A 23,811-nucleotide genomic window follows, 5' to 3' on the forward strand; every position below is an offset into this window, starting at 1 on the left:
AAGTAAAAGTAAAAAGTATAGTGATTCAAAACTACTCCTAAAAGTACAACATTTCCCAAAACTTACTCAAGTAAATGTAACGGAGTAAATGTAACTCGTTACTACCCACCTCTGGTCGTATGTGAACCTGCAGAACAATCATTAACATCTACATCTTCATCGGCATCATCAGATCAACATCCATCCCACATGTTTTCCACCTTTCTTTGACCTTTTTCCTTTTCTCCCACTTGCTAATGATTGCGATTAAAGAGTTGATAACACATGGTTACAGTCACAGTCACAGTGATAGAAATGATGAGGTTTAGATGTTGCGTAATGCATGTTGTGGTTAGAAAACGATACATGTTTGGTGCACATTTACATGTATTGATGACTGGTGGACGACGTTGTCCACGCACGATTTCTACTGATGAATTGTAAAATTGTGACACTACTACATTCTGGACACGTGGACCAATGTACCTGTTATGTCATTATTATTATTTATATGATAAATTATGAATTTCTAAGCCATTTCTGAGTCACATTTCCTGGATTCCAGTTCTGAATGTGAATAGATGAATATTTCATATCACCAGTTCGTCGCCATGTGAATCAAAACATGGTTGTGGTTTTGTTTTTTGTTCTTTTTCTTTCTCAATTATTTATTCATTTGTATATCCTTCAAAATCCTCAATATTTTATCCAATATCTTAGAAAAAAACAAGAAAAGGCCAGCAATGGAAGGTTTGATCATGATATGGGTGCTGAAGTCGTTTAATCTCTTCATTTGTGATCACTTTTAGTCACTAATTCTGTGGAGCAATTTATTTAACAGATTTGGATAGCTGATTTATTATACAATTGAATACTACAATAAAAACTAATATAAACAGTATAAAAAAATACTATAAAGACAAATGACTTAGAGATTTCATGTCTGTAAGTCATTACATCACTAGCAACTAGCATAAACATGAAAAATCTGGTTGAAAATATTAGCTTTCTTTAATTTATTTTCATGTCACTGATTAAATGGAGAATATAGTTTTAAAAAATCAGGACACGATGAGCCATGTTTCAGCTCTATCAAATGTAATATCAGACAAGTCAAACGGAGAAACCCTGACGATATCCGACAATATCCACGGATTTATTAATACTCATTTTACTCCGTCTGCACTCATCCACATTTATAAACTGCAGTTATTACACATCCTTCTAAAGATAATGTGACATTCTCAATCTAAAAGCAGCACAACAGGGAAACACGTGGGCAGTGTATTGTTGAAAAGTTGCACTTGTTGCAGGAGAAATGACTCCACGAGGGATCTGGATCACGTAAAGGGGAAACACTCACCGGGTCCATAAATGTGTTGGAAATCACTGCTAATTTAGATTTCTGTCACTATTTTCAGTGTTAATCTTATAGAAATGAATGAGGTGCCATTTTAATGTTATTATTATATCTCTGTATATGGTAAATCATTGTTGCTTGCTCATCATCACTATTATTATTGTCAGTTTTGTTGCTGTTATACAATGTCTAAGACATGTGACCATTTCACTGCTTCTGGGAAGCATGTTTGATATATAGCGATTTGTGCATGGTTGTGCCCGTGTATCTGCGTTTTAAACACATGTACAGCCTGTACTGAAATATCTCCAGCGCTCTCTGTGCCATCACAGTTCTTCAGGGTCTTCCTATCATATTGATAAGCTGAAATGTGAACTTTTCCGCACGCCATCCTTGTTAAGCAATAGCAGACTAGAGCTTGCTCAATAAAGGCACTGCCTTTAGTTTTTTTCTTGCAGGTATTGGCAGCGTTGCCATGGTGTTGCTATGATATAATATCTAAACAGTGTCACCATTATCGAGCTTGGATGCCTTTTTGCTGGGGAAACGTGTGGCATGTGTGTGCTTAAACATGTGTGTGCTTAAACATGTGTGTGCAAGCGCGACAGACAAACAGCGATGACTCTGACGTTGGAACCTCTACTATGTGAAGAGGCTTCAAGCCTAGCCGAGTAGCTGACAGCAGGAAGATTTATGCCTTTTATTTCTGACAGAAAACAAATCCTTGCTTTCTAAAAGAGGAGAATAAAGAACCTTAAACTACAATTATTGTCCCCAGTTTGTGTAAATACTTCTGTCTGATATGATTTCTATTTTTTTTCTTCTGTATTTTGCAATAAAAAGATGTACAGACCCAAAATGAGTATGGAAAATGCGAATGATTATGAGGGAGTTGTACATTTGTAATGTGGACATCCCTGGAAGAGCATCAGTGCTGCCATCATCACATACGGGGGAGCTGCTTTTGCCAAGAGGAAAGTCATCCGGCCAGAGCTGTATGACTGTATTCTGGCTGGATGACTCGTTGATAACGCTCTGGATTGTTCTTGTCTTTGGTCTGAAGCACAAAACACTCATTTCGTCCAAAAATAAATAAATACATAACTAAAAGAGAGATAGATATCTCCATTAGTGACTTGTGGGACCACAGTACGTATTTTTCACCATGTGATGTTCCAGCCCGGTCGCCTCAAGCCCACAGACGTCAGCACTTCTCTCACAAGGCTAACATTAAGAAACTTTCTTTTTTTTTTTTTTTTGGCTCAGTAAAGTCTTTCATGGCCTTTATGAATAAAGAATTTTAAAAAAAATGAAAAAAAAAAAAAATTATTGTATGTTGATGAAAGTTCTTGTAATGTCCGTGTGTTGATGTATGTGTGGAGGGGTGAATGTGTCTACAGGACTGTCTCAGAAAATTAGAATATTGTGATAAAGTCCTTTATTTTCTGAAATGCAAAAATGTCATACATTCTGGATTCATTACAAATCAACTGAAATATTACAAGCCTTTTATTATTTTAATATTGCGGATCATGGCTTACAGCTTAAGAAAACTCAAATATCCTATCTCAAAAAATTAGAATATTCTGGGAATCTTAATCTTAAACTTTAAGCCATAATCAGCAATATCAAAATAATAAAAGGCTTGCAATATTTCAGTTGATTTGTAATGAATCCAGAATGTATGACATTTTTGTTTTTTTAATTGCATTACAGAAAATAAAGAACTTTATCACAATATTCTAATTTTCTGAGACACACATATATATATATATATATATATATATATATATATATATATATATATATATATATATATATATATATATTTGATTTTATTTGATCTTATTTCATTTTATCTATCTATCTATCTATGTTATATCCTGCTGTGCGTGGGCAGTAATCTGTGAGGGAGGGAGAGTTTAGGTTTAAATTCTTGTCATCTGTGCAGTGGAATTCTTTAGAATCTTGAATCATTTCATGATATTATGCAACAATATTCCCAATAGCTAATCTTTGTTTGAGGGACATTATTATTAAATATTTGAATGGTTTTCCTCACCCAGTTGATGACAGATTTGAGATCCCGTGGCCGTCCTTGCTCCCCGGCCTTTAATGTTTACCATTTCTGTACCAAATCATCATTACAATCATCTGTTGACATCACCTGTTGAAAATTAGTGTGTCTCTTTGTCTTTCTTCTTTTTTTTTTATTTATTACAACATGTACTACATGTTACTAACACAAAGGGGACCTGAAAATATAAGAATCAAGTTGACAAGACGAAACATTAAACATCTCGGGGACTGTAATGAAATCAAAGTCAAAGGGTTAGGGTTAGGAATCATTTACTTTGTTGTTAATGATCATTTCTTAAATGACATTTTTTCACACTTGGATTCCTGTTTTCTTTTTGTTGTTATAAGCTTTTTTGACCATTAAGGGGAGCTCTTGCCTTGCACCTTTAAGGTCTTTGGAGTCTGCAAAGTATGGCATGGAATATATTTTTAGATAACTGAGTGAATTAATAGTCCTCTTCAGTCCTCCCTAAGGACTGAACACTCTTTTCTCCTTGTGTCCTTTCATGCAGTGGGTTTAAACTAAACCAATGGCTGGATCGATAGTCAATCACATTTACCTACTTAGCTGTGTTGGATGGACTCCCAGCAGAGGACGGCCAAAGTGCTTGAATGCACACACTAAAAAAAGCCTTGTATGTAAGTCAGTGTGCTGGTTCATCTTCTGACATCACAAAGACATTACTTTAACTTCACCCTCATTTAGCCTGGCAGTAGTTTTATCTGGGAAGTGGGCCACGCAATTACACCTCCTGAATGTCAATGATCCTGTGCACCGTGGGTGTGCTCGAGCGTCTCTGCTCCATGAGCTCAAGCAAATGGCAAGATCTTGTCACTTTGTGAGGAAAAGGGTCTCACTGGCTTAATTTAATCAATCCTTTTTCTATAGCCTAAATCCACTTTTGTTGAGATCTTTTCTTTTCTTAAGGACACGTTAAACTGGCTGAACGCTGACAGTGAAGAGATAGGACGTAGGACAGGATATACAACTTGATACAACAACCCTCAAGTGAGCAGATAAAATCTAAGGAATGTTTGTCAAATGATTTCCGATCATGACGGGGTCAGTTCTACACCCTACAAAATGATTTAAGAGGATCCTCTTCTGGTGAAAACAGGAAGTACAAGTGCAGCTACTTCATCTGCAGCTATGTGAATGTTCACAGTGCTTTATGTTGGAGGAAATGTGTTTTTTCTTGATCACTCTAGTACTGAAGCGCATCCTGAAAAGGTTTGGATCTTGGGATTTTTGGGGACTTGGACTTGGAGACTGCACTGGAAAATCCCCTCAAAAACTCGAAAACTTCCTTATGATTCTGTGGGGAGCATTTAGCTCCGGATCCAATGACCGTCGCTCTGTACGACTGCCATTTCTCTGGTTATTGTGGTCTATTTTCTGATTCCCTCATGAAGCATTCATGAATAAATATAAGAAAGTTCATTCAATAAATCTAGATAATAAACAAGAGCAACTCCAAGTTGAGGCAGATTTTTCAAAACAGATTCTATAATTTTATTAAATAGAATATTTGCCAAACATATACAGTAGCTACAGTTTTACTTTGTTTGGTTTTGTCACAATGTGTACAAAAAAAACATATTTAGTAACTGTTTCATATTTATTTTTCTTTAAAGTCAGCTTCATGAGTGTAAACAAACAGCAGCAAAATTAAAACTAAAGCTGACTCAATACAGCAATTCAAGTACTAGTAGCTGTAACGTTTACAGTGGAACTTGTCCGGACATGTTTAGCGTTTAAAGGAGCTTGAGGCAGGATTGAGGCAGAATTTATGAAAATAATTCGTATACGTTTTAAGTTTTCTAGTAATAATGTCAGATGAAGCGTTCCAAACCAAAAAGAATGAGCCCTCTAGTGTATCTCTCCGTTGCCTTGAACAGGCTGTGTGCTGCAAAATGTGCTGCAATTCGGACTCCAAATTTCCCGCGCTGTCCTGTGGATGTGACGTCACATGACGCTGCATGCGCGTTCTCCCCGTTCTCCCGTGCCGGTGTTGTGCCGGATTCAGCACCCCTGCCGTGAAAAGCACCCCCTCGTCGTACACACAATGACAAAAATTATATTCTCATTCCACACACTCACATGAACACATACTTAGGAGTTTATATTCAATGATAAGTAGACCAAGAAAAAAAACAACACACTGACACTTCAATATATTTATATATACACACTCAGACAAACACATACTTAGGAGTTTATATTATATATATTTACAAATATTATGGAAGACAACACAGTAAGCAGGCTATTAATTAATGACATCAATAACCATTTACCCAATTTTTTGTTATCTGTGACTGTGATTGTGGGAAAGTATGACTATTGTGGAATCCATGAGCGCATTTAAACATGAATCATTAACACAAAACTGGACGTTAAACTGTGTACAACGAGGGGGTGCTTTTCACTGCAGGGGTGCTGAATCTGGCACAACACCGGCTTCACTGTTGGCTGCAGTACCCCCGACGGCCGTCGTGGTGAAGGGTGGCGCTAGAGAGTCTCATTTCTTAAAAGGAGCCTCATGCTCCTTTAAATGATAATTCAGGCTGGAGCAGCTCCGGTGAGACGAAAATACTTTTTTACAAAATGTACAAATCAGCGCGTTCTTGTTGATGGTCCCGTCTTTTTATACATTAACTTCCCATTCAAAGGCCCTAGCAAAGATTTGCTGAGTCTCCCCTGAGTCGTCCAGGTCTGTCACTGCTTTGTTAGTTTGACTAGCAGCAGGAGGGAAGTGACCTGACACTGCCAAGTGAACTACGCTGCGTTAATTTTCATAATGCATTAATTAGCAGTGTAATTAATTAATGTAATTAACGCACTAAACTGACAGCCCTAATATATATATAATATATAATATATTTTAAATATCTATCAAGACCCCAGTTTATCACAAACATTATGACACAGTTGACAACATTTTTCAATTGATCCTACTATGATTAGTTGTGAGAAGTTATTCGTGCTGGGTTGTGTGATGTTCAGTGTACGTTGGATTTCTTCAAGTACTCTTTTCTATGAGGCAAGATCTAATTAACATCAAGAAAGGAAAACAAAACGGGCACAATTTGTTTTGCGTCATGGTGGCATGTTGCTCCCTCATTGCTGAGAAAACAAATGCAATTAATACAAAATTACAATTCATGGTGGTTCCTCAGCATGCCGGTGCATCGTACTGCTAATTTACTGTTGGAAGATTAAAAGAACAATCTGGAAATCTGGACTTGGTTGGTGGAACATCATTTAGTGACGAGTCAATAAGGGAAAGCAGGCCTGATGCTGTAGCAAAAAATGAACCCACCATTTTCAGGAAGAACAATGTGGCAGGTCGGGTGTTGCTCTGCCCCACCCCCTCCCACTCAATCGGCATCACCTGTGCTTGATTGTTAATCAGCATCACCTGTTAAGTACTGCGCTCCTGCAGGTCGCATCCTCTCTCTGGCATTGACCTGGAAAGGACCTGTGTCGGCTTGCTCCAGTTTGGCGTGCTCTGTTAGCTTGGTCTTGGCATGATTAGTGTGTGGTTGTTCACAAGGTAAGTGTAGGTGTCAACGTTATGCAACGTGTGGCACATTCTGGTGTAACAACCGCCGTGATTATGTTCTCAGTGTTGGCCGTGTCAGTTGGGTTGCAGCTGGAGGAGGTGTGGTGTCCCCTCTCTCTGCTGTTTTGCAGACTGGGACTGGATCTAGAGTGTTAAAGCTCTCTTTATCGGTATGCATGCTCTTTTTTTTATTAATCTCTGTTGGCTATAGTAGCCCTGTGCTAACAGCTTTTGCCCTCTGCTCTGTCCTGCTGTAGCTGTGGAATCTGCAGAAGTTTTCTCTCCTCCTGCGCTCCTAGGATCCACTGCACAGCTTATTGCTGACCATCACAGCCATCCAAGTCAAACCTCCTCGGCCTCCGGCCTTGGTGCAGCCGCTTCGTTTCCACTCCGTTTTCACTCTGACTTCCTCGCCATTGTTTTAATTCTGGTTGCGGCTCTCCACGCAGCATCGGACGGAAGCCCCACCGCAATTGTTGTGTTTCTTTGTTTGTTGGTTTATTTCTTTTTGTTTGTTTTTGGCTAATTATTCATTTGCTTTCTGGTTCCTCCTTGGGCCAGCTGTTTAGAGCATTTTTCTTTCTGTTTATTTATTTTCTTTTTTTTTTTGAGTCACATCTGGTTATGTTTAGTTTTTGGTTTCATGTCAGATTTTGTTATTTAGCTATGGGTTGCCACCCATAGCTGAGTTAGTATTTAAGTATTTCTGTTTACGTTAAAACAATTAATTTGTATTCTTTGTTGGTCTGCATGTGGGTGTGAATGTTGTGAGTGTTTTAGAATAGGCTATTTTAAATATTTGTATAATCCAACCCTTGAGTGTCACTTCCCCTAATTTTGTTTCTTTTCCCCCTGGACAGGAGCTGGGTAGTGCGTGGCAGACTCCCTGGTGGTGGTCCCCATCTCACATCCCTTAAGTTGCTGTGGCACGTGGTGGTTTGGTTTGTAGTGTTGTGTGTTTTTTTTTAGTTTCTTTAATCTGTCCGCCTCCCTGAGTTTGGCCCTGCTCCCCTTTTTTTTTGTTTATTTTGCCCTTAAACTACTGTAGTTTTATCAGACACTCGGGTTGAAAAGAACATGTTCATTTTAAACTATTGTTAAATAAAAGTAATTTATATATCTTTGGAAGTCCGTCTCATGTACTCTCTTAACTTAGTGTAACGAATCTGTGTGACCTCATAGTAGACCGAGTCGAGTTTATTTCCTGGGGTGCAATTCCCCAGGTGGCGTTGTTGGACAACTTCCCCCTCTGCACTACGCCTCGCCACAAATTGGCGTTGTTGGCAGGACACACTGTTAGAGGACAGAGACGTGACTTCCATTTTTTTGTTTATTAGGGTGAAATTGTTTTTTTGTTGCGTGGCAGACGGAGTGAAGACGGAGCGGCAGCATCTTTCTCTTCTTTTCCTTTTTGCCAGTGGTAACACAGGTCTCTATTTTGAAAGTAGTGGGTGTGGTCTCTGCGGTTTGCCATGGAGGAGGAACTTCAGGAGCTTAGGGAGCTGGTGGCACAGCTTAAAGCAGACAATGAGCAGCTGTCTCGAGCGAGGGATGCTTCTCAGGCCAGTTCCAGCAGAACGGATCCCGCTTCTGTCACTTCAGGTGCTCCTCCAGCTGCAAGTACTAGCGCCACGGCCACTGAACGGTTGGTTGTTATACCTAGAGATCGCAGGTGTCCCATGTTTAACGGCAGAACGGGTATAGGCATAGTTGAGTGGAAGGAAGAAGTACAGGCATGTACACGGGCACGCCACTTCTCTGTTCGTGATCGGGCCTTTTTCATTTTTGACCATCTAGAAGGGGAAGCCAGAGAGGAGATCAAATATCGCCCCCGTGTGGAGAGGGAAGACCCAGACAAGGTTTTAGCTATCCTGACTGAGCTTTTTGGCTGTGTTCAGTCGTATGTAACACTGCAGCAATCTTTCTTCTCTCGAAAGCAGCAGGAAGGGGAGACGCTGTTGGAGTTCTCCCTGGCTCTGATGGCCCTGATGGAGCGTGTCAGACATTCTGCACCAGATGACTTGCCAAATGCTGAAATTTTTCTTCGCGACCAGTTCATAGAGCATGTGCTAGATGGTGCCCTTCGCAGAGAATTGAAGCAGTACGTTCGCCGCCATCCCACTGCTTCTTTGCTTGAGACACGTGGAGAGGCCATTAGATGGGAGAGGGAAGGGTCTCCAAGGGAGGCTAGGGAACGTAGCCACTCTCTCCCTTCGGCCTATGGTCTTCAGTATGGGGTCCAGGGTAGCTCTCGCCCCGCCCCACTTGTCTCACCCCATGATTCAGAGTTGAGTGAAGTGAAGATGCTCTTGAAGCGTCAGCAGGAACAGCTTGACCAGTTGACTCGGACCATGGCTTCGTTTCAGGCTCGTCCCTTTCCAGCACGGCCTCCTCGCAACGGTCCTGTGATCTGCCGAAGGTGTCAACAGCCAGGTCACTATGCCAGCGATTGTGATGGGGAGCGGGTCCCCCCCCATCCCCGTACTGGTTCTGCCACTGGTCGGTCTCTTACTGTGGCTGGGTCTTCGCGCTTTGCACTCCAGTCGGAAAACTGAAGCCCGCTGAGCTGAGGAGCCAAAGCTCAGATGGGGAGGTTGGAGGCTCGCAACAAGACCTCATTGGTCGAATAATGGCGCCCTGCCCACATATCGATGTTCTGATGGGTGGGACCACTGTCTCGTGCTTGTTGGACAGCGGGTCCATGGTGTCCACGATTCCTGAAAGTTTCTTTGTTGAACATTTTGCACCATGGGGCCAAGAGCGCCTTCAGTCTTGTAATTGGCTGCAGCTGCGAGCAGCCAACGGTCTTTGTATTCCTTACATTGGCTATTTAGAGCTGGATGTCACTTTGTGTGGGAAGGTGGTCCCTGGTTGTGGGGTCTTAGTGGTGAAAGACCCTCCCGGTGCTGCATCTGTTGCCCCTGGGATTTTGGGGAGCAACATCATCCGTCGATGTTATCGGGAACTCTTTGAGGTCTACGGTCCTGCTCTTTTCGATGCTCCCTCAGTGGTTCAAGCTCCAGTGCCTGTCCTTGAAGCTTTACAACGGTGCCATCAGGCCACCACAGAACCCCAGAGGAACCTCAAGGGTTTCGCCAGGGTCCGCGGTAGATGGGCGGTACGCATACCTGGTGGGGTAATGAAGCTTGTGGCCGCCACTTGTCCAGAACAGCTGGCTGGTCAGGCTGTGCTGTTTGAACCAACAGAGTCCCGCCTACCTGCAGGGTTATTGTTGTCTCCTTGCCTTGTCCAAGTCATTCGTGGTACAGCTTATGTCCCAGTGGTCAATGTGGGAACAACTGATGTCCGCCTTCACCCACGTACTGGTCTTGGTTCCCTGAGTAGGGCCCAGGTTGTCAGCTTGCCTGCTGGTGTGACTGAGGTGAAGCCCACTATAGCCTCAATCTCATCGCAGGCAGCTTCTGGTGTGGCACCGGGCGTCCAAGCCATGGACCTGTCTGCTTTGACAGAACAAGAACAGATGGGTGTACATGCTTTGTTGCAGAGGTATCAGTCAGTTTTCTCGAACCATGAAGGGGACTTGGGTTGTACTAACCTCATTTCACACGAAATCCCCTTGCTTGACGAGGCTCCAGTGAGACAGCGGTACCGAAGAATCCCCCCCTCGGAGTATGAGGAGGTGAAAGCTCACATTGATCAGTTGCTCGAAGCCAAAGTGATCCGGGAAAGCAACAGCCCCTTTGCTTCTCCCATTGTCCTTGTCCGTAAAAAGGATCGTAGTCTCCGCATGTGCGTCGACTACCGCCTACTTAATAGCAAAACACGGAAGGACGCATTCCCTCTACCTCGCATTGAGGAGAGCCTTGATTCACTTGCCGGAGCTTGCTGGTTTACCACTCTTGACTTGGCGAGTGGCTATAATCAGGTCCCTGTTGCTGAGCAAGACAAGCCGAAGACAGCCTTTTGTACACCTTTCGGGCTCTTTGAATGGAACAGGATGCCATTTGGCTTGTGCAATGCGCCAAGCACCTTTCAAAGGCTCATGCAGAGGATGTTTGGAGATCAACAGTGCCAGTCCCTGCTCTTGTACTTAGATGATATTGTTGTCTTTTCTTCTTCTGTTTCACAACACTTGCAGCGACTGGAAGTGGTCCTCAGTCGGCTGCAGAGAGAGGGTTTGAAGGTGAAACTTGAGAAATGTGCCTTTTTTCAAAAAGAGGTTCGCTACCTGGGGCATATCATCTCCAATCAAGGAGTTTCCACAGACCCTGCCAAGATTGAGGCTGTGGCAAAATGGCAGCGGCCCCGCCATGTGTCAGAGCTGCGCTCGTTCTTGGGGTTCGCTAGCTATTACAGGCGGTTTGTGGAGGGGTTCGCTAAGCTGGCGGGCCCTTTGCATCAGTTGGTGGCAAAACTCGCAGGTACCAAGTCAAAGCGAGGATCTGGGCAGGATCTGAGCTCTTCATGGACACCCCAGTGCGAGCAAAGTTTTGAAGCCTTAAAGGCAAAGTTGGTTTCAGCCCCAGTGTTGGCTTATGCCGATTTTTCACGTCCATTCATTTTGGAAACGGATGCAAGTTACAGTGGCCTTGGCGCCGTCCTTTCACAGGAGACTGATGATGGTATTCGACCGGTTGCTTACGCAAGTAGAGGGCTTCGACCCACAGAACGCAACATGGAAAATTACAGTTCGATGAAGCTGGAGTTCCTTGCACTTAAATGGGCAATGGGAGAAAAGTTCCGGGAGTATTTGTTGGGGCACAAATGTGTGGTTTTCACAGACAACAATCCGTTGAGCGACCTCAATTCAGCTAAGTTGGGAGCCACAGAGCAGAGGTGGGCCTCCCAACTTGCTGTCTTTGACTTTGAAATCAGGTATCGCTCCGGACGCATCAACAGGAATGCTGATGCGCTCTCCCGCCAGTATTTATTGGGGTCTAGCTTGGCTGAACATGTCTTACCGGGCACTTCAGTTCCATCATTCTCTCAGCCAGCTGCAGTCTCCGCCCCAGTGGTACCTGCTGCCCAGGCGATGGTGTCTGTCTTCCGGAGTCATTCTCCAGCGGACCTTTGTTCTTTGCAAGAGGTGGATCCTCTTTTGTGTGATCACGTTCTGCCCTTTTGGAAGAGGCGGGCTAAGCCTACTTTCGAAGAAAGGAAACAACTTCCCGTTTCTGCTTTGACGCTCCTAAAACAGTGGGACCGCTTGGTTGAACGGGAGGGCGTGCTGTACCGCCGGACCTTCCGTTCGGACGGAGGTGAAGAATGTTTTCAGCTTGTTTTACCTGCTGTCCTTAAAAAGGAGATCCTTACCCAGTTGCACCAAGACCATGGCCATCAGGGTATTGAGCGTACCACGGAATTGGTGCGGCAACGCTGTTACTGGCCGGGGATGTCCGTTGACATCAAACAGTGGGTCCAGACATGTGAGCGTTGCCAAGTTGCTAAAGATTCAGGGTCAGTGCCCCATAGTTTTATGGGCCATGTTCTGGCGTCTCGGCCGAACGAGATTGTCGCCATCGACTTCACGTTGTTGGAACCTTCACGGAACGGGTTGGAAAATGTCTTGGTAATGACCGATGTGTTCAGTAAATACACAGTGGCAATTCCAACACGAGATCAGCAGGCAGCGACTGTGGCTCGAGTCCTGCTGACCGAATGGTTTTTTCGGTTTGGTGTGCCAAATCGCATTCATTCCGATCAGGGTCGGAGCTTTGAGAGTTCCCTGATCCAACAACTGTGCCGCTTGTACGAGGTTGATAAGTCACGAACCACTCCCTACCATCCGGCCGGCAACGGGCAGTGTGAACGTTTTAACAGAACTCTCCATGACCTCTTGCGGACTCTACCAGTCTCCCGGAAGCGGGATTGGGTTTCTTGTCTCCCACAAGTATTGTTTTGTTATAACACTACGCCACATCAAAGTACAGGAGAGTCTCCTTTCTTTTTGATGTTCGGTCGGGAACCTAGGCTCCCTGTGGACTTCCTTTTGGGCCGAGTTCAGGATGCTGAGCCAGGGGAAGTACAGGACTGGATGACCGAACATCAGGCGAGGCTCAAGGTTGCATTTGAGAATGCTCGTGGTAGGCTGTTGGCGGCTGCAGGTCGACGAAAAGAGCGACACGACCAGCATGTTCGAGAGGCTCCTTTGCAGGTGGGCCAGCATGTCTACCTCCGAGATCTTGGTGTTAGGGGTCGACACAAACTTCATGACAAATGGAGCTCCGTCCCCTACCAGGTGCTGAAAGCCCCACCCAGAGATGGGGCAGTTTACACCATTGCCCCTGTGGAAGAGTTGCATAGGGCTCGGCAGGTGCACCGAGACATGCTGAAGCCCCTGGTCGTGTATGGTACCCATCTTCCTAGGGCGCCGCTTCCACCAGCTTTGGCAGCGCCTGCAGCCTCCCCAGGTCCACCTGAAGGTGGTGAACTATGGTTTTTGGTCCGTGACATTGGTTCACCCTCTGCCACCGAGGCGCCAGCCCATCCCTGTCATACAGGGCCAGCTGTGATGACATCAAGTATTGAGCCTAATCCTGGCACCACTGCAGAACCAGAACATCTTCGCTCTGTGTCCCTTCCCTCTACTGGTCAGTCCAGTCCTCAGTCAGTCTTGCGTCGAACCGGTCGTTCCACCGCCGGTCAACACCCCAATGTTCATCGCCTTCCCCAGTCTGTTGGCACTAGGGGTAACGCAGTGCCTGAACCTTCACAGCCAGTGGTAAATTCGCAGTCTGTTCTGTTTAGGCCTTGGTCCTAGTTTGGTGTAGTCCGTCGTCGGGGCGACGACGAAGAAAGCGGGGGTGGAATGTGGCAGGTCGGGTGTTGCTCTGCCCCACCCCCTCCCACTCAATCGGCATCACCTGTGCTTGATTGTTAATCAGCATCACCTGTTAAGTACTGCGCTCCTGCAGGTCGCATCCTCTCTCTGGCATTGACCTGGAAAGGACCTGTGTCGGCTTGCTCCAGTTTGGCGTGCTCTGTTAGCTTGGTCTTGGCATGATTAGTGTGTGGTTGTTCACAAGGTAAGTGTAGGTGTCAACGTTATGCAACGTGTGGCACATTCTGGTGTAACAACCGCCGTGATTATGTTCTCAGTGTTGGCCGTGTCAGTTGGGTTGCAGCTGGAGGTGTGGTGTCCCCTCTCTCTGCTGTTTTGCAGACTGGGACTGGATCTAGAGTGTTAAAGCTCTCTTTATCGGTATGCATGCTCTTTTTTTTATTAATCTCTGTTGGCTATAGTAGCCCTGTGCTAACAGCTTTTGCCCTCTGCTCTGTCCTGCTGTAGCTGTGGAATCTGCAGAAGTTTTCTCTCCTCCTGCGCTCCTAGGATCCACTGCACAGCTTATTGCTGACCATCACAGCCATCCAAGTCAAACCTCCTCGGCCTCCGGCCTTGGTGCAGCCGCTTCGTTTCCACTCCGTTTTCACTCTGACTTCCTCGCCATCGTTTTAATTCTGGTTGCGGCTCTCCACGCAGCATCGGACGGAAGCCCCACCGCAATTGTTGTTTCTTTGTTTGTTGGTTTATTTCTTTTTGTTTGTTTTTGGCTAATTATTCATTTGCTTTCTGGTTCCTCCTTGGGCCAGCTGTTTAGAGCATTTTTCTTTCTGTTTATTTATTTTCTTTTTTTTTTTGAGTCACATCTGGTTATGTTTAGTTTTTGGTTTCATGTCAGATTTTGTTATTTAGCTATGGGTTGCCACCCATAGCTGAGTTAGTATTTAAGTATTTCTGTTTTACGTTAAAACAATTAATTTGTATTCTTTGTTGGTCTGCATGTGGGTGTGAATGTTGTGAGTGTTTTAGAATAGGCTATTTTAAATATTTGTATAATCCAACCCTTGAGTGTCACTTCCCCTAATTTTGTTTCTTTTCCCCCTGGACAGGAGCTGGGTAGTGCGTGGCAGACTCCCTGGTGGTGGTCCCCATCTCACATCCCTTAAGTTGCTGTGGCACGTGGTGGTTTGGTTTGTAGTGTTGTGTGTTTTTTTTTTTAGTTTCTTTAATCTGTCCGCCTCCCTGAGTTTGGCCCTGCTCCCCTTTTTTTTTGTTTATTTTGCCCTTAAACTACTGTAGTTTTATCAGACACTCGGGTTGAAAAGAACATGTTCATTTTAAACTATTGTTAAATAAAAGTAATTTATATATCTTTGGAAGTCCGTCTCATGTACTCTCTTAACTTAGTGTAACGAATCTGTGTGACCTCATAGTAGACCGAGTCGAGTTTATTTCCTGGGGTGCAATTCCCCAGGTGGCGTTGTTGGACAACTTCCCCCTCTGCACTACGCCTCGCCACAACAAGATAGCCTCACTTTTCTCCTCTAATAGCCCCACTTAGCCCCGCTTTTATCCCCCGGAACGAAAATGCTTTGATGGGGGCAGCAGTGGAACGTTTGGTAAGGAAGAATCCCATTACACTTCCACGTATAAAGTTGATGTACTTCCGATGAGTGTTTCCTGTGGTGGAAATTTGCCATTTGGTTTAAAAAAAATCTACTGATGGGAATATTAGCCTTGGCCCTGGTACAGAGTGTGCAGACTGATACTTTGTTCCTAAGAGATCAGCTCTGACGTTACAATGAGCTGTTCATCAGAATCGTAAGGATTAGTCATCATTTGGGGTATTTAAAATCATTATACATCCTTTGTTTCTTTGTCATTTCCTGCATCGAGATGCATGATGTATGTTCTGACCCACTTGCATGCAACTGCTTCATTAAATCTACGGATAATCTGTCTAATCCTTTAAAGGGGACCTATTATGAAAAACAGGTTTTTTCTTGCTTTAACATATATAAAGTGGTCTCCCCTCAGCCTGCCAACTCAGAGAAGGAGGAAAGCAACCAAATTCTGCAGTGTCTGTACAGCCGCCCGGATGAGCTGTCCAGTGTGATGTGGATCTACGAGCCAATAAGATTCTGCTGATTTTTGTTACGTAACCAAAATGCAAACCACGCCCACAACTAAACACCGTGTCCTAACTGCATGCGAGCGTCCGACTATCGTAGCACTGCGTGACATCGGACGCTCTCTGTCCATCTCCCTCCAGCAGCTGCCACTTTATTGAGGTTTTTGTAGTGAAATGAGGAGGAATCATAGAGATAACTTCTCATTTCAACTAACTGGATCAGCCGTTCCTCATCATGACTGTTTCCTACAGCGCTTTCAACCGGCTTTCAACGTGAGCGACAGGAAGATAGAAGCAGGGCGTCCGACAAATGTTCAGCTCAAAACGGCGCGCCGCGCAGCGCTGCGTTGCTGCATCGCTGCGTTGCTGCATCGCTGCGTCGCTGCGGCCAGTTAGGACAGTCCAATAGAAAGTAAAGCAATGGAATTGATTTTGTCGCTGATGCTCGCTCGCATCTCATGCAGTTATGACACGGTGTAACTCCGCCGGCCGGAGCTTCCGCCATTTTTTTGTAGCGATGTATCGCGTCATTCAGGCAGCCAATCAGCACAGGGCCTCATTATCATAGCCCCGCCCACTCAGAATCCTGCATAGATAATGAGGTTAGAGAATGGGAAGATAAAGACATGGTTTAGAGGCTGAATCTCCAATTAATTTAGCAAAAACAATCAAAAGCTTGTTTTTAAGACATTCAAGGCCTGTTTAAAATAGAGATTAGATCCCATAATAGGTCTCCTTTAAGTTTTATTCTTGGTAACTTAGATGTATTCAGTTTCAGTCCCGATATTAACCTAGTGGTTTAAACTTATTATACAGAGGTGTTAATAAATTTTTTCCAGAACATTTCCAGTAACTTATTTTTACTTCATCACATTTAAGAGAAAAATACTATACTCTATCAGTGCCAATAATGTAAAAAGAGTATTTGAAGAAAATGTACAATACTTTGTCAAAGATGAATCGTCAGAACCAATGACTGGTTGCTGGTCCATGTCCTTCCTGGGTGGAACTGCTATAGATCATTTTCCAATAAAATGATGATGGCTTGAACAGTGCTTTGACAGCTTAATTAGTGACTCATTAAGGGAACGAGGCTTCAAGGATTAAAGCTATTGAGGCATGTTCAATCACTGTCATGAATACTGACATCCAAATTGCAGATGCACCTACATTAACAAGCTGATGTGTTGTCTACTTCTCACCAGTGCTCACATTTCAGATCTGGCCTTGCGTACTTAGTATGGGTGAGCTTTTTCACCATATCAAAGTGCAAAACTGAATTGGGGGAGCACCCAAATGAACTCTATAGGCAACAGCTGAGTTACATGAAACACTGCATAAAAAACTGTGAAACAATGTCGGAATAATGTTCCTCGGCATAAAATTGTGAAGGCTTTGAACATCACTCAGTGCAAGAAATCATCAAAAGATTCCGAAAAATCTGGAGAAGTCTGCCCACATGGGACAAGGCAAAAAAATCCATATTGCATGCGCGTTGCCCTCAGGTGGCACCGCATTAAAAACAGGCATGACTTCTTTTTGATTTAAAAAAAATGCTAATCACTGCATGGGCTGAGGAAAACATCCATAAATCAACATCTAAAGAATATAGTTCACCTTGCTATCCACAGTTGCAGGTACAGTAGCAGGCCTGTCACGCAAAGACGCAGTCATACGTGAGCGTGATTCAGAAATGCAAGAAGCTAATTTAACTTAGGCAAAGTGGAAAAGTGCCATATGGTCAAATAAAATGGAAATCATGGATGCAGTTTCCTCCAGACAGAGAGGAAGGGGAACCATCCAGCTTGTAATCAGCACTCAGTTAGAAGCCTGCGTCCCTGGTGGTATGGGGATTTGATTTGATTTTGATTTGAAGATTTTATTTCGAACATGCATGTTAAAAAAGAGTACAAAAAAGTAAAAAAACAGAATACAAATATATATATATACATATATATATATATATATATATATATATATATATATATATATATATATATATATATATATATATATGGAACGGAGTAGGATTGAAGTAAACACTTATCCAGTCCTACCCCTGAATCTTACAAACATCCTTACATATAAAAAGAGTTTCAATAAACTTACTTATAAAACACACATAACCAAACACCCCTACTTTAATAACTATTCAATACAGTGATATAATACTCAATTATATGTATATATAAATATAGTCAAAATCAAAACAAATCAAAGCAAACAAAAGAAAACAAACCAAACACCCAGCGTTTAGTTGTGCTACTATGTATGTATGTAATAATAGAAGTAATTATAATGCATAGTATTACATTATCATTACTTTACTATAATACTACAATATAATTCAATTCAATTCAATTCAATTTTATTTATATAGTGTCTAATACAACAAAAAAAATACAACAGACACTTTCCAGAGACTCAGAACATGACCCCCGAGCAATTATTACATAAACAATGGCAGGTAAAAACTCCCATAGTGGGAAAAAACCTTAAACCAAACAGTGGCAAGGAAAAACTTCCCTTTAGGAGGGAAGAAACCCTGAGCAGGACCAGGCTCATAAGGGGGGAACCCTCCTGCCGAAGGCCAAACTGGGGGTCGGGGACGTCAACAGCACAGCAGGCAGGTGGAAACAGCAACGGGCCCAATCAGCAAGTCCCAGGTTAGGTGCAGGGTCGGGGAAAGGTTGAGAAGGGGCAGAGCCAGGCAGAGGAGTCTTGACGGACAAACCTCTCCCCCGCCTGCCCGGGCCGTTACCCTGCACCTCTCACTCCCACGCTGCAGGTGTTGTGCATTCAGAGATGCTCTTCGCCACCGGCAGAGGATGCTGCACCATGTACAAAAGAGAAAAAAGAGAAGAGAAGGGGGGGCCAGCACAAGAAACTACAGGAGCGATGGACAAAAATGATAGCTATGAAATACTTATAACAAATAAAAATGGAAATGGAGAAGAGAGGAAGGGAAGAGGAGAGGAGAAGAAGGGTGAGAGGCACCGCCCAGTGGATCATGTCGGTGCCCCCCTGCAGCATAGGCCTATAGCAGCATATCTACCACCAAGCTTTATTTGAGACTAACTATTATAGTCTTGTTCTATAGCTGCAGCTATGACTACTGACTCTAACACACTAGAGTTTACACTACCTAGAGATTTACCAACACCAGCTAGAGGTTTACTAAACACTAACTATAGGCTTTACTAAACAGAAATGTTTTAAGTTTAGTTTTAAAGGTGGAGGTGGTGTCAGCCTCCTTAACCCAGATTGGAAGTTGGTTCCATAGTAATGTTGCCTGATAGCAGAACGCCCGCCCTCCAAATCTACATTTAGATACTCTAGGAACTACGAGTAAACCTGCACTCTGCAGCTCTGACAGGAACATAAGGCACTATCAGGTCTTGCAAATAATGCGGAGCTAAGTCGTTTTGGGCTTTATACGCAAGTAATACAATTTTAAATTGAATTCTGAAACATGCTCTAACCTGTGCAGTAAGATGCTGATCTACAGTGTCAAAAGCAGCACTGAGGTCCAGTATAACCAGTATGGACACTAATCCCTTATCTGAGGCCATAAGAAGGTCATTCATGACTCGAACCAGTGCTGTCTCTGTGCTATGATGCATTCTGAATCCTGACTGAAAGACTTCAAACAGATCATTTCTATACAAATAATCACATAACTGGCTTGAAACTACCTTTTCCAGAATTCCGCAGGCAGGTGTAAACAACTTCTCCTGGCATTGCTTGGAGGGTTGACTACAGGTACCAACAAGGTCCTGAAGGAGTGCAGCCTTTTCAGGACCTGACACTCTGCAGGGTTATAACCGGCAGGTAGTTTTTTTTGTTCACATCAGTATTATGTTTACAGGTTTTAATTTGTAATTTTTATTAATGTTTTCTAATCCAACTGCAGCCAAGAAAACGTTTCTGCGCTAAAGGCAGTCGGACCTGATTGGGCGAGCACTTTGCTCCACACAGACGGTAAATTAAAATTCTTCTATGAGATCACAATGAAAGGAATGGGAAAACTAATTTTCAGGAAAAAAAACATGGTTGTTAGTTAGGCACATTGTCTTGCTTTTGTCAACATGTCAATTTTTTTTTTTTCTTTTCAATTTCTTTCTTTTTTAGGCCAGCTGTGAAGGACTAAGGTTGAAAGACTGGAGCTTTTTTTTTTCTCTCATATTTTTTTATTCAAGCTTTTGTTTTTTTCGATAAACCTTTATGTTTCTTACTAATACAGCTTTTGTATTTCCTATTAAAGCTATAGTACTTTTGTATTAGAGCAGAGCTTTTTTATACGCCGAGAGCAGCTTCTTTCCCACTGCCTCTGAACTCTGGATAAGTGGGATCATCCCCACTTTCACCTGCACAGTACATACTTGCATCACTCTGCAATCCCCGTCTACTTGTATTATATGTTATATTATATTTTATTTTATTCTAATTTGTATAGTTGTTTTGTATATTATGTTGTTGTTGGCCCTAAAGGTTGCAACGTTTAGGAAGCGTTTGGTGTAATCGAAAACATTCCCGCAACAAGAAACTGACCTTGCCGCAACTGAAAACTAACCTTCCCGCAAATAGAAATTAACCTTTGCGCAACCAGAAACTTACATTCCCGCAACCACAAACTAACCTTCCTGCAAACAAAAATTAACCTTTGCGCAACCAGAAACTAACATTCCTGCAACCAGAAACTAACATTCCCACAACCAGAAACTAACATTCCTGCAACCAGAAACTAACCTTCGTGCAGCCAGAAACTAACATTCCTGCAAACAAAATCTAACGTTCATGCAACCACAAACTACGTACGGTCGAACCCTCTGGTAAAAACTTCCTTTGTGAGTTAGAACATTGATTCAAGAAACTTTTTTGTAGGTCTTAGTCTGATACAACAGAAACATAAATGTCATTGCTGTAGGTGAAAGCATATTGTCAAAAAACATGAAAAAGGTGGCGCTATCGAGCCCCTTTTTTTTTATGGCCATCCCCGTTGCCCATAAAATACATCATTTTACACGACAATTGGTCAGTTGTCACATCTGAAATCTGTCGCTCTCTGAACTTTAAATCTCCATAGAAAAATATTTAAAAATCACGAACCCTTGTGTGTTTTAGTTAAATAGATAAATAGAAACTGTGTCCGGTGTACTCATAAGACAGATTCCAGGTATTTAGGGAGGAGTTTATTTTATTCCATTTCATAAATCCAAGCAAAACAGAGCTAAATGTCTACCTTGAATTAAGCTGCCAGCTTGACATCCACAAGATCAACAAGTATGTTTAGTTACATATATTCAAAGATAAATGAAAGCAAAAACTTTGCCTCGGATAAGTTAGCTGGCTACCACTGGTTAACTAACTAACTAACTAACTAACTAACTAACTAACTAACTAACTAACTAACTAACTAACTAACTAACTAACTAACTAACTAACTAACTAACTAAGGGAGACGGGACTTACTATAGCTGTATTGGCCTCCATGTCAAATCAAATCTAAGATTATTCAGTATTCATGAAGTATTTTTGTCACTTCTTCTGCAAGAGTTAATTAACTGTGACTCATATCACACAGCACACTCTTGAGTTCATCCAGGATCGTTTTGGAAGGGATACGTGAAGGAAAAAGATAGTTTAATCTTCTTAGCCCAAAGGGTAGCGTGTAATCCTTAAAACCTGACAATGACCACTAATGAGGAAATGACATTTTTAAAGGATAGATTTTTTTTCTCTGTGCATTTTCTTTTATTTAGACAGATATGAATGCAAATGTTTTAGCTTTAAAACATTTAATAAGCTTCTTTTCAGTGTCCTTTGAGGATTCTTCTGTAATTCCACCTGCATTGGAGCAACTGAATGGATGCGTCAGAAGCATAACCTGCATAGTGAGGCTATTTAGAACTAAAACTACAGTTTTAGTTGGCATAGCATGAAATACGCACTTGTAACCGGTTATTAAAATGACAACCTGTAATTTTCCTGCTGAGAATTCTGGCGAAGGTATGAAATTATTATGCAAAATTCTCTGTTTGCATAAAAATATTAAGCTCCATGAGTCACAAGATGATAAGTCTCATATGCGCACACCAATGCATTTAGATTTACAGGATTATTTTCCTAAAATGCATAGAAAACCTGCAGCAATTTAGATGACACGATTTAAACAATGAGATGTCATTGCATTGATTTTCTTTCCTTTTTTAGTGAGATTTGAAAATGCAATTACTGTTCTGTGAAAACAATGAAAATCGTTTTCAGGCGGAACAACATACAGCTGGATGATGTAAGGCCATACAGATACAAAGAAATCACAAATATAAGGAATCTGCTCATCATAACAATATAATAGCTGAAGGTTTATGCCTACAGCAGTTTTGGAAAAAAAAACAATGATAAAAAAGAAAAATCTTTATGTTATAACAACAGAAGAAAGAAACTCCTGATTTAGCCTAAGAGTACTCATTAAAATGTTCAACATTTGTTTTACATTGAAAGGAAATAGTTTCTGTCTTTTTTTTTAAATCTGTGTAATTCTTAAAAACTATGAGCAAATTAGGCAGGAAGCCTCGGGCAGTTTCTGCCTTATCAGTCCATCTCTTCTCTCCATCTCTCAGTGTCTCTATCTCTCTCACCAGCACACTCACATGTACAGATATGGACATTACCCACACAAGTGCACATGGACACGCACTCACTCACGGCCATCTTCATGATGACTCACATCTGTCTATAAAACAGGAAGTTATTACCTGTGTTGTTGTCACTGTCTGAGATCATCTCTGTCCAGGCCAACCAGTCAGATATTCAATTGCGCCTAATAGCAGAGAGACACGAGGAACCAGAATGGACAAATAGATGTCCTCTGACTGTTTTAACCCCTAAAAACTGAGGCGCTGCTGTTGCTCAGTCTTTCTCAGAGTTACCTGAAAGTGTATTCCATACAGAGAAAACCCATTCCTAGTTATTAGTCCACGGGCCAGAGCCCAAAATTTCACTTGTCAGCACCACTCAAGGTCACAAAACTTACTTAGGATTTTTGAAAAGATCCATGTTTATAGATGATATTTTGGTACGATAACCTTCCTGAGTGGCAGCTGGATCATAGTTATCAGCTCATGAAGTTACCCACCCCCTTCAGAAAATTACATTTTAGATGCTGCTGCATATCCTGGTTTAGACTCATGTACAGGATATCTGTCAATGTTTCACTATATTGTCTTTGGTATCATTTTAAATGAGACCTTTTAAGCATTCACTAAAGCTAAGATGTGAATCTTTCTGAACAACATAGAGGTCACTGCAGCTTTTTAAACTATAAACAACACACATTTTTACACAATTTTCGCCTAAATGACATACTATCTTTTAGCCCTGTGTCAACTAGGAACAACAGAGACACAAAATACAAAAATTGGAATACTCACAGGACCATAAGGATTCAGGAAATGTATAATATCCCTCTACTATATCATTGTTACAGGTCATTGTGAGCCTTAAACTAGAAGAGCATCATTAGGCTCCTATGAAACTATAACAGCCTTAACGTCACAAACTGGTCTTTATCATGCAAATACACGACATAAAGGACATAACAATGAGATAAGGAATTAGCTTATTTTTATAAACAACATTAGAACACAAAATACAAAAAATACAAACAAAAAATACAAAAACTGGAATACTCACAGGACCATAAGGATTCAGGAAATGTATAATACACCCAATTTAGAATCATCAATTAACCTGAAGGGGCTGGTAACTTCATGAGCTGATAACTATGATCCAGCTGCCACTCAGGAAGGTTATCTTACCAAAATATCATCTGTATCTTTTCAAAAATCATACGTTTGGTCACCTTGAGTGGTGCTGATATCTGGTCTGGAGCATGGACTATATTGGATGAAGAAATATGCAATAATCAAACCGTATTTTGTCAGGTACAGTC

Source organism: Cololabis saira, chromosome 14 (assembly GCF_033807715.1).
Source record: "Cololabis saira isolate AMF1-May2022 chromosome 14, fColSai1.1, whole genome shotgun sequence".
In the NCBI taxonomy this organism is placed as follows: domain Eukaryota; kingdom Metazoa; phylum Chordata; class Actinopteri; order Beloniformes; family Belonidae; genus Cololabis; species Cololabis saira.